Here is a 13,256-nt window from a genome sequence, read left to right as displayed (position 1 = left end):
CAACAATTGGATCGAAACTGTTGTTATTTTTGCATTTTTTATTCGATTTATCTCATTTTGATTTGAACAAAATTAGGCAAAACTAGTCAAAAAAACACTAAATACAGTCTATAATATCATGCTACTTTTATCTTCTTCACGCTTTTAAGCACGCTTTGGAACTAAAAGCTCTGAGTTTTAATTGGTATTTTGCTAATAATACAGACCGATATTATATTTATATTTATATTTATACTTATATTTATATTTATATTTATATTTATATTTATATTTATATTTATATTTATATTTATATTTATATTTATATTTATATTTATATTTATATTTATATTTATTATATTATTATTAAATTATATCTGTATTTATAGCTACTTACTTTATTTTTATTTTTTTCAAACGTTTTAGCCACTTTATTTTATTTCTTCATACAATTATTTGGCAAAACTTCAAAAACAAGCCTAAAATCAGGCAACAGAATCATAGTGCCTTTTTAAAAAATAATTTCAATCTGATATACTTACCTAATCTGGAACATTTAAAAAGTAGTTTAATTTCCGAGTTATTTCGAAAATGGTTTTATTTTTGTCTTTTTCAGACAATAAGAATTGAATTATTTTTTAAGATGTTTTCAAAAGAAAATTGAAAGAACCACGAGATTATTTTTTAAAAATTTATTTTTTAAATAACCTAATTATAAGTTGATTTATATTATTTTCGACAGTTTTAACTCGTTTTTTTTGTCATAAGGCATTTAAAATTGCGTTATAACAAACCAAATTAGTCCAAATTTTTAGGTAATATCTTTTTCAAAAAAGTTTATAACTCGATTTAGCTCATACCTACTAAGCAAAAGTTAGTTAAAATAAATTTAAAAAAAATCATAAAATCTTGTCGCATATTTCATAAACGCGGTCATTTATTTTTTTATTTTTGTCATTTCAGCAAGGATTTAAAAATGTCTAATAAAAAATCAAGAAATCAGCTTAATAAACGGCGTTATGTAGGGTTAGTATTCTTAAGCGATTTCTAAAAAATCACACAGCTAAGTCAATAACCGTAAAACTATATCGTTTTCTACTTTTTTTGAATGTTTTAGATGGTCTTACTGAGACACGCACTAATTTAGAAAAATTGCATCTAAGAGTTACTAGATTATCTCCAAAAAGGTGGATTTTTTTTTCTTTACGAGTGTTTTAGTACGTTTTTGAGATAATAGTTTTTCGAAAAATTTTACTAAAATTGGTTAGAAAAATCAACAATTTTGCCGATTTTACTTGATACCTACCTAGCTCATCTTTGAGTAAAATTTCGTCAAACAGCTCAAATAAAACACAAGTACACGCCAAAATATCATCGAATCAAGTCAAGTTCTACCATTTTTAGTTTTTTCGTTTACTTTGCATCAAAAATGCAATTATTTCACACATACACCACCAAAAATTTATGAATTTAGGCTAAAATTTATCTGAAATTTGCTTTTTTCAGTCGATGGTGATGCTGATTATATTTTAATTTGTTTCGACCAAACGGTCGTTTTTGTACATTAAAAATAAAGCGCAAAATGAGAAACGTAATGAGCCGTAAGAATAAAATATTTCCTCAAACACCAACTAAATTAGACCAAATATCTCCGAACTGTTTCGAAAAAGCTATACCTAAAGGTGTTATTTTTTGAGCGGACCGAAAAATGATAACAATGAAGTTGATTTTGTGAAAATTTCTTACAAAGAAACCGAATATTTATTGATTTAAGCCAAAAAAGTCAACTGCGCAGTCCAGGAGTTTAAATTTGCTTTTCAAGCCAAGATTTTGAACAAGAGACATGTATTGGTATTTTTTATTGAAATGGGGCGTCCGATAGCGAGTCCGTTATCTTTGGAGATATGGCTCATGATCGCCGTCTTCTTCGTGTGTGATTTAGTCGTTCACGTTCGGTTGACAACATCCTGGTGATGATAGGTTCGGGCTCAATGTTGCAATGAAGGTAGATGAAACGAAGTAGGCAGATACCGAATAAGCGGTTGGAAGGTAATGAGACGGTGTCGATTCTACCGTCCGGTGGGCAGATATCTGTAATGACAGCATCGGACGGCACGCGTCCATCGAGGAGAAACGCGGAAGTCGGCCAACATCCAACTTGTCATTAACTTGGATATATCGCAACAGCACGGCTAATGCCACTTTTGGGTAACGCAGGAAGAGGGCTGGACAGCACGATTTCATCAAATGCTGACGCGCTTTCGATCCGATTACAGGATGCTGTAATTTATTTATGGACACAACGTTCGCTATTTATTGCTTACTAAACATTACATTCTACGGTCAGCATTATCATGCGATTATGCAAATTTGTTGATTGGAATCATCTAAAAAGACTGCTGTTACATCATGTTATGTGCAGCGAAATGGCCGAACGTGCTGCGAATGCCCACAAGACTTGGTCGCATTTCTAATAAATTTTTATTATACCAACCGAATTATCATTCCACCGCCTAACAAAACTTGATTTAAATCTTTCTAATTGACAACAGTGTAAAAAATGTGATTTGAGTAAAAATAAACACTTGAGTGCAAAATTGATATTTTTATAACGTCAACAACCTACTTATATAAACGCTGTGTAAAGATTTGACAAATTTATTTGACAATTTGTGTGTATTCGGAAGTAAAATTACCGTTGGGGGCGCCACTGAGCTAGGTCGAAAACAGTAACCATAAATGGCGGGAAAATGTTTATTCGGATATTTTGAGCGTTGTACGAATTTTGAGGCTTCACAATTATTACATTGCCTATGCGGAATGATTATTGCATCTTTGATGCAAGAAACTTATGTTGATAAATGAGAGATGACGAAGAAAACACGAATAACGAATGACTGTTTGGTTCACTTTCTTTATTGGAAAATTATTACAAAGACATTGAAAAGCCTACCTTTTGGCATAATTTACGTTTAAATGTATCAGCAGTTGTTAATCTTCATTGTAGTTTTGTAGATTCATGATTTTTTCAGTGGATAATTCTAACCTAAAATTCATAACACTTCACTAATTTATTGGTTTCTTGAGCCAAACTTTGTGTTCGCTGTGATCCATTACTTATAATCTTTAATTAGACAACTGTTTGATAACACTTTGTAATCAAAATTTAAATATTTTTCACTTTTTATCCACTTTCAAGTTCCAACAATAAACACTTTATACCACGAAAAACTACAGAACCAAAGTCAACGCTAGTATTTACCACCACGTACTTTTAAAGTAATTCTTTCTATTGTAAGTAATTAACACTATACACGCAAAATTGTTGAACAATTAATTGAATGTCAGTTAAATGTGGCATTACGAAAATTTCTTTACTGTTTTCGACGTAGTTCAAAAGTCATCACCAGAGGGCGTCTAGTTAATTTTATTTCCGAATTGCACTCAAGTGTACCTAATGTGATTTTTATTGCAAACATTTAGAAACTATGTAGTCCGGTTGTGGTCCAAAAACAATCTAAATCCAGTAAAATAATTTATAAAACTTCTTCTTCTTCTTCTTTTTGAAAAACGTGCGTAACACCCCATTTTTGGCTAATAATTTGGTAAACTTTTGGCTTAACAGCTAAACTCGAAACACATCGAATTAATTTAAGTTTTTCGTATGTTTCAGTTGAAAAATGTGTGTGAAAGCTTGAAAAACGTAAAATCGCCACTTTCGTGGACAATTTGTGTTTTTTTTTTTGGTAAATTATCTGATCCGCCAAGAACGAGCTGAATTAAGCGAAAAAAGCAATTGCAATAAGTTTTACGACTTTTTGGATCTGCTTACAAATTGGATAAAAAAAATCTAGCGATAGATTGGCATCTATTTTATTAAAGAATGAAAATTTTTCTTTAATATCAAAATTTAAGATTATAGACCAGGCAAAATCTAGGAAAATAAACTGAATTTGAAACTTAAAACGTGCCTAATTTGGTGGTATTTTGATTTATTTTTAATGTTTCGCTTAAAAGCAAGCTGAATTGAGTAAAGGAAGCCAAATTTCATTAATCTTCATTTATTCTTATAAATTGTACAAGTGATTTAACAAAATCTTGCAAAAAAAAGTTTTTTTAGAAAAAAGCCTTTATTTAAAAAATGCTCTAAAAAGTAAAAAATAATGTTTTTCTATCAGAAGAGAATATATTTGGTTACAAATTAGGATTTGAAAGTTTAGTAAGCAAGTTAAGTAAGTATGGGGACAACGGGAACCTTCAAATTAGGCTCCAAAAATATGAAACAGACAGACAGACAACAAAGCAAGTTAAAAGTATTTAATAAATGAGTTTTCAAAAAAATTGACAAAACGTGCTTTATCTTTCAAAAATACCCAACTGAACCTAATTTCTAAATTTCCGGCTAAACTATTTTTCAAAAATTGCGTTTAAAATACGAGGTAGATAAAAGATTTGTTTTTAAAAAAATAAAGACGCAAACTTAAAAGGTTCAAAAAGGCAAAATTAACACGACTTTCATAAATATTTTTATTTTCTGTTTTTTTTGTGTGGATAATATTTAACAGTTCGCTCAGGGACAAGCAGAATTTTGTGGCAATTTATTTATTAGATTCTTGGGTGTGTTTTGCCAAAAAGAGCCCTTAAAAAAATAAATCAAATGACAGGTATCTAAGATATTGTTTTTATTATAACAGTTTAGTAAATTGTTGCTTCAGTTTAGCAAAATCTCGAAAAAACTGAACTTCATAAGACTCAAAACGTGCCTAATTTATGCATTTTTTAACGAAATTTTTCTCAAAAACTAGATAAATCAAGTGAAATTGGCAAAATACCATCAATTTTTTTGACTTCTGAGCTCATAAACAAAATAAATCGAGTGAAACAGGGTAAAGTATCATCAATTTCACATAATGCGGTAATTTTCCAATCAATTTTAGAAAAACTTTTCCGAAAAAACGTTCTAAAGGCAATCATTCGGCTTTTAGTCAATAATTCTTTACAGTTATAGCGTTTCTGAGTGACAGAAACGCCCAAATACTTGGTGGACAAAAACAAAAAAAAAAACTTAAAAGTTTGAAAAAGTAACATAATAACATTAATTTTTTGGCTCATTGTTGCTCAAATTTTTACTCAAAAGCAAACCAAAACCAGCGATAGCTCTAATTTTGTGCATTTTCGGCAATTTTGGTCGAATTTATTGAAATAGAGAGTCGCAAAAAGTGACATATCACACGACTTTTGGCTTAATTTGGTCAGTTTGTCCAAGGTTTGCGAAATGCTTGAGTTTGTGTGTTTCGACCGCATCGAGCCGTGAAAACACCATCGATATAGTACCACAAAGTCCCGTTTTCCCTCTGACAAATTATGCGGTTTGGTCCATCGATGCGAAAACCGCCACATCTATAATCAATTAGAATAAGCGAGTGCAGAAAGCCGTTCGGAGATCGGCCTTTGGAGCGTGAAACGGCGCTTATTACTCCAATTTCGCAAGCACAACGTACGCATTACGCAACGCAATCGATCGAGACGTTTTGCGTAAGAACGCAGCCAGTTTTGTTTCTTGCCGATAGAATTGGGAAACGCCAGCAATTGCTTATGCAGCGTGTGCCCTCATCACAAAATAAAAGAGCAGAAAGCGCGATAGAATACAAATCAGGAGAGTTTGAAGACCTCCTCGAGATTCGATGGAAATGCATGGAAATTGTCGTTTGGACAATGACCTCATTACAAGTTCAATGATACTAATTATCGCACTGATGCGACGTTCATTCGACACCTGGTTTCATAACGCCGGATGCGCTTTAGCGAAATTTCGAAAATTTTCTCATCCTCGCTGTAACGGTGCGATGGCAATTTGCGGTTGGCTTAAGAGAATTTCATTTGGAAAACCGCACTTATCGATATCAAGGCGAATTTTGCTGGTGTTTAAGGTTCATCGACTTCTGGCGGTTGTTTATTAAGCTGTCAAAGAAGATGAACGAATTGTGTGCTGTCTTGGGGAAATGATGAAATTTCAAACGGCCTCGAGTGATTCGTGGTTGATTTTTCTATAGCCAGTGCAATTTGACATGTGGGCTAAAATACAGTAATAATGATGCACATTGAAGATTCAAACTAGTTTGCTTAAGGACAAGGAAAACATTAAATAAATCATAATCCCATTAAAATTATTTCCTCGCATTAATTGAAAAGTCATAAATTCTTGACTGTGTAGACGTGTCATTGGAACAACTGTTTTCATGTCTCTGGAACTTGAATAAATTTTATTCAATCGCTTTTTTAAATTAAGGATAGTGAAGTTCAAGGCAAACGCGGATAGTTTGTAATTTTCGACTTCAACGCCAATAAAATAAGCTCACTCAGAACACGTTTCATGAGTGGGTTCATCTTCTATAATGTTTATAAATACAAACAAAATAAAATTACATTGCAGAAGCATGTAAATTCAGGCGCCAAACACGGTATAACCAGTTAAGCTGCTCTACAATAAGTCGGTTCCTCTCCAATTTTATTAAAAATTAATCAAACCTCAAAGGAACAATTGTCGAGTTACCAATTTTTTGCTATTTATCAGGTAGGTAATTAAAGACGGATTCTGATGCTTATTTAGTTTCAAACCCCGATTATGGCGAAATTATTAGTATTACTATTATTTACAGTATTATTTTTACATTTCCACTTATTACGAAAGCAAAGTTTTCTCGAGAAATTTTGCTTTCTGTCACTTTTTAAAAGCCGATTACGGCGAAACTACCGATGTATTAGTGCTAGAGGAAATCGTCCGTTGTAAGCACTGTCAAAATTGTATAGGAAATGTTTTCAATTTCGAGAAAATATTTCGCAAATTTTAATTTGAAAATCACTTTTCAAACGCCAATTACGATGGAGTTTCTAATTATAATAACTATATCAAAAAGTCCGACATTATCGTAATTGGTCACTTGAACTTCAAAAAGACTTAGCAAAGTGCATAAAACGTTTCATTTTATTATAGAGCACTGAAGGAACACTAAAATTATTATTTTAATTTTTTTCAATTGCCTATTTGGTTGATTTTTCGAAGAAAGTTTTTAATAAAGTATTAAATTATTGGAATTTTTACTTCCTATTATTACTTTTCAAATGCCGATTACGGTGAAGCTTTTAGTGGTAGAGCAAAAATTGTGTTATTATTATCATTATTTATGTTTTGGTTCGAGTCATTCAGATCAGTAGGTACTAAAAATAAAGTTTTCCTCAAGAAATTTTATCCTAAAATTGGTTGAAAAACCAACAATTTAGATCAATATGATGTTATTTTGTCTGTTTTACTCATTTTGAGCAAAATTTGGGCAAAAAATTTAAATCTCATGTTTTTTGCAAGGTTTTGCAAAAATACATCATAAAATCGCTAAATTAAGCCTACAATTTTATTACTCAGGTACATGATTTTTTTCTTGAGCGTTATTTGTTAATCACTTTTGTTCTTCAATTAGAAATGCAATTATTTTGCAAAACGACACTAAAAATAAGCGGAAAAATCACACAAGAGGATCCTCTTAGACACCATACCATTAATTAGTCGCCAAATTATTTCGCAAATGGTGTTATTTGCAAAACTTTCAAAAATAATATTCAAAAATAATCCAAAAAATCTAGAAATTATAGTTTAACAAATTATACTTGGTATAATTTATCTGAAATGGACCAAAAAATCACAGGTTTTGAATGATTTTTTTAGTAATACTCGTAGGTAGGTAGGTAGACGCATTTATTTTACAAAATAATTATTATATTAGGTAGCTTAATTTAAAAGTCACCCAATTTAGTCAAAAATTTTGCTGCTTTTATCTTTTTTTGGGTGTTTAAGTACGTTCTTGAGGTCAAAACTAAGAGTTTTCTAAAAAAAAATACTAAAATTCGTTAGAAAAATAAACAGTTTAGTCGAAATTTATATTATTTTGACTGATACCTTTTACTTAGCTCGCGTTTTTGTCATTCAATAAGTAGATAATTAAAGGCGGATTCTGATAAATTTCTTATACAGCGTGCTCAAAAACTGGCGCACCAACTCAATGGTGTGTGGTAGAGAACTGGTTACATATAAAGGTAAAAATAGTAAAAAAATTCTTTGTATTAAAGTTATTGATAAATAACGGATTTTAGATAAATGATATGTGGCAACGTTGCCTAACAGTCATGATCGCAATAGAATTCGTTGGGGGCGCCACTGAGCTAGGTCGAAAACAGTAACCATAAATGGCGGGAAAATGTTTATTCGGATATTTTGAGCGTTGTACGAATTTTGGGGCTTCACAATTATTGCATTGCCTATGCGGAATGATTATTGTATCTTTGATGCAAGAAACTTATGTTGACAAATGAGAGATGACGAGGAAAACACGAATAACGAATGACTGTTTGGTTCACTTTCTTTATTGGAAAATTACTACAAAGACATTGAAAAGCCTACCTTTTGGCATAATTTACGTTTAAATGTATCAGCAGTTGTTAATCTTTATTATAGTTTTGTAGATTTACCTCAGCATTTCATGAGGTTTCTTGAGCCAAACTTTGTGTTCGCTGTGATCCATTACTTATAATCTTTAATTAGACAACTGTTTGATAACACTTTGTAATCAAAATTTAAATATTTTTCACTTTTTATCCACTTTCAAGTTCCAACAATAAACACTTTATACCACGAAAAACTACAGAACCAAAGTCAACGCTACTATTTACCACCACGTACTTTTAAAGTAATTCTTTCTATTGTAAGTAATTAACACTATACACGCAAAATTGTTGAACAATTCATTAAATGTCAGTTAAATGTGGCATTACGAAAATTTCTTTACTGTTTTCGACATAGTTCAAAAGTCATAACCAGAGGGCGTCTAGTTAATTTTATTTCCAAATAAAAATAAATTATTTTTGAAACGGTTTCCTAGGAAATAATTCCCAGTGTTGGCACATCTACACATTGTGATTTTTTTGTAACTTTAAATTTTTTTAAATTAAAGAAACTGCTAAAGTCTGATAGTAAATTTAAAAATAATTATTCATCGTTGTATTCGGGAACGATTACTTAGTGTGAAACATAAAAACATAAAAAAATAATGAAAACTGAAGAAGTTAACAAAATAAGTTTGTAGCTCCAGATTTTTTTAAATATGGGTTTAGGAATTTTTTCAAGATTTTTCCCATGATCTACACATGCTTCTCAACAACGTACCACTGAGTTGAGCACCCTGTAGTATTCCACTTTTTATCACTTTTCAAACGCCGATTACGGCGAAACTGTTACTATTAGTATTATTTTTGCTTTTCTCCCAGAAATTCTACTTTCTGTTCCTTCTCAAAAGCCGATCGCGAACAAAATGTTAGTGCTGGAGCAAAAAGTCTGTAACTACTGTCAAAAATATGTAAAAGAATCAAAAAATCACTTCTCAAGCGCCGATTACGGTGAAGTTTCTAGATGGAAAAGCTAGATAAAAATCCGACACTATTGTAATCGGCCTCCTGAGGTCCAATGGAATGTAGTGCATAAAATATTGTCTCATTTTATTAAAAATCATTATAATTTTTCCAATTGCTTCATCACTAGTTTTTCGAAAAGCTTGCGAATGTGTTGGTTTTGTCTGTTGGCGGTCGATTGGCTGCTTTATGGCCCGTCCACATCCTCGATTAGCCCCTCGTTATGCAACTCTTGTCCCTGTCCAAAAGTGCAACGTGTCACCGGTTCAATAAAGAAATCGGCTCTGGCGTAACTTCAAGAAGTAGAGAGTACCGTTAGCGTCCTGCCTCTTCCATGCGTCTTCGTGTCATGCCTATTAAACAGCAGATTCAGGAAGCGGAGGACAATACCAGCACCCAGCGCTAACTGTCCACAACAATCGAAAGACGGCTAAAATCCGTGTAAATGATACTAAACGGCGTATCAGACGTGACGTCACCGAATCCCTAGAAGTCAGGGAAACCCGGTTGATGTGGACCTAACATCCTATTACCTACATCCTGGCTCATCCTCTTACGAGCAGATTCTGCCGAGCTAGAGGTCACCTCGATACGTGAGAATGGGATTAAATCGGGGGCGCTTAAAGGGTTCCTTACCCCAAAACTCTGCCACCTCACTATTTTATGCGCGCTGCTTTTATGATGATTCGAAGTTCAAGGCTTTCGATAAAAATAAATCACAATGATTTAAGAAAACGTGACATTACCAGCACTTCAACATCTTAATTCGCCCATAAAAGACGCTGATTACCCATTCAATTATTATTTTATTACGGCGTGGCAACGTGTGGGGTCAATCGACACAATAAAGATCAAAGATAAATTAATCGGGTAAAAATTCGCCGATTCTTAATTAAATTACTCTCCGTGCGGATTAATTGCTGTGACGCTCCGCGAAAGTGAAATTCGCTCATTAGGTGTACGAATACCAGAAACCGTCAAACTTGAACGAGATATGCAAATTAGGACATAAGACACTAATTAGGTGAAAACGCAAGGGGCGAGAGACACCTCCTTTCCGTGTTCTTCTAAGTGAATTTCGTGCACATAACCTTGGGCTCGGACCTTGAGATAACGAAAGCTGTTGAAAAATGTGACATTTTGTGTGAAAGTTTCAAATGCGTGGTTGTTATGTGAAGATGTCCACGGTCTGTTGACCATTTCAACCGAGATCGCGTCTCATCCTCCTTTCAGCGGATGTGGACTTACTCACGCACTTTGTTCTGTACCAACAACCAGCAGGGACGGATTTAGGCCGTTGAGAAAGAGGCATCAAAAAATTTCTAAGCGAATTTAACAAATAAAGCTCTTGCTGGATTGTTGATTCATAAAATAGAAAACAAATATTGAAAGAATGAAATTCTAATACAATTTATTTAAAAAATAAATACCTTTCTGTCTCGGCAATGTATTAAATAGCTGACGGAAAAATGTCATTTTTGACCAAAATCTAGCGAAAGCTCACTTTTTATTCGAAACGCGTGGTTAGGCGTTCGAAACAAAAACAAATATTTCTTGTAAAAAGTAAAACCAACCGGTTTCATTTATTTATATACAATTTTTTTTTTTCGAAAACACAGTTTTTAGCTCAAAAACGTGTTTGATATGAGCACTCAAAAAGGTCAAAATTACACTATTTTTGACCAAATGCGGCAATTTTTTGGGTAATTTTTGACAAAACTTTGCTGAATAATTGGGTTTATAGATGAAAAACGTGCTAATATGAGGCAAAAATAGGAAAATTATATCATTTTCATCACGGTTTAACAAAATTTTGAAAAAAAATTTTTAATTAATTTTGAAATTTTTGGGTTAATTTTAGGGAAATTATATTGCACAATGTCTTAAAACTGAAAATATAAAATAATACACTTTTGGATCTAGTTTAGTAATTTTCTTAGTGAATTTTTAAGAAAATTTGCAAAGTTTTTGCGTTTTTGAAAAACGAGTCTAAATTTTTGTTCCATAACACCATTTGCGACCCAATTTAGTGTTTTTTTTTGGTTTATTTTTGTAAAAATATTGCAACAAATTGCGTTTCTGACTGAAAATATGCTAAAAACAACCAAAAAGGTAAAATAATAATTTTTGGTGAGAGATTTTGCAAAGTAATTACGTTTCAAAAAACGTTTTACGTTTTATTTTAACAAAATCTCTTTTAAACATCCAATTGAAAAACACCTTTTCCGACACAATTCGACGCTTTCTGCTTGCTTACTAAACAGTTAATGTGCTAAAACGCTTAAAAAAGGCGAAAAAATTCAATTTATTATCTAATTTATAGTTTTTGACGTGTTTAATTGCTCAAAAAACCACGACTTTTGGGCCAAATGTAGAAATAAATGAAAATATACATTTTCTGGACAATCTTCCCTTATTTGTGTGTATGAATAAACAATAGTTTTTTGTCCGGATTTGTTGAAAATAGAGTGTGGCGTGTAATTTCGGCGGCTTTCCCCGATAAAATAATAGCATCCGCCCTGTCAGCCCGCAATGAATCGAGAGCATGTGTGTTTTACCAATTAGAATTTATGAGGGTGTCTTGCACCTTGCATTGGCGGGAAACGAGATGTCGGTTGGAGCCCCGGATCGATTCAACCGGAACCACATTACACCGGCCTTAAATCCGTAACCATCTGGTCAGTTTTACGCACGAGAAACAAGCCTTTGACGTTATATTATGAAGCATTGTTCGCTTAAATCAGTCCATCTCGACGAGATGGTTTCACCTTTCGTTCCAAGCAGCCACTTATAATTGCTTATCTCTCAATTATGTATGTATGATGGTAATTAGAGAACTTACTGGACTATGGCGAATCTCTGCGTCCATCCGCTGGCCTCCATCCGCTCTCATAATTTCGTCTCATCTCCAACCGGAAACCGGAGCTTTATAGACGACATGTCTCTGGAAACGTTTTCTGGGAGTCGCCAGTGCGTGGCAAACTTGCAAAATCGCACGAAAGGAAGAGTTTTTCACTCCATTTTCAGTTTTTACTTTTAATCTAAATAAAACCGAATATTTTTGAAATCTAGATGTGAAATCCTAAAGTTTTCAAAATTCTAGGTTTGTACAATTTTGAATTTATTTTCTCCGTTTTCTACGTTTTTTGTAATTTGCAAAAGCACAGATTCTAGAATATTTTTTTTACTTTTGATGACTCCAAAGACCAAAAAATACACTGAAAATTTTTTATTTCTATGATAAAAGATTTATTAGATTTAGAAATTTTTAATTAATTTTTTTGGTTATTATTTCTTATTATTATTCAAATTTCTAATATTTTAAAAAACGTATCAATATTTTTGACTTTTAGGATTGCGGAGTTCTGGAGATAAAAATTTAAAAACCAAAATGCTTCCACAATTTTTGACTTTTATGATTGTGAAAAAGATTTACTGTATTTGATTTTGTTTTTGATTTTGTTTGTTTTTTAATACTTAGAATTTAAAAATAGAATTTAAAAAAATATGACTTCAATTTTTGTTTTTTTACATTTTCTTAAAAATTCGTTCTTTTATTTTCAATTTTTACTTTTAATTTAAATAAAACCGAATATTTTTGAAATCTAGATGTGAAATCCTAGAGTTTTCAGAATTCTGGGTTTGTACAATTTTGAATTTAATTTCTCCGATTTCTACGTTTTTTGTAACTTGCAAAAGCACAGATTCTAGAATATTTTTTTTACTTACTTACTTTTGATGACTCCAGAGACCAAAAAATACACTGAAAATTTTTTATTTCTATGATAGAAGATTTATTAGATTTAGTTTGTAGAAATTTT

The sequence above is a fragment of the Tribolium castaneum genome, chromosome 3 (assembly GCF_031307605.1).
Source record: "Tribolium castaneum strain GA2 chromosome 3, icTriCast1.1, whole genome shotgun sequence".
Lineage (NCBI taxonomy): Eukaryota > Metazoa > Arthropoda > Insecta > Coleoptera > Tenebrionidae > Tribolium > Tribolium castaneum.
This window is presented reverse-complemented; position numbering follows the sequence as displayed.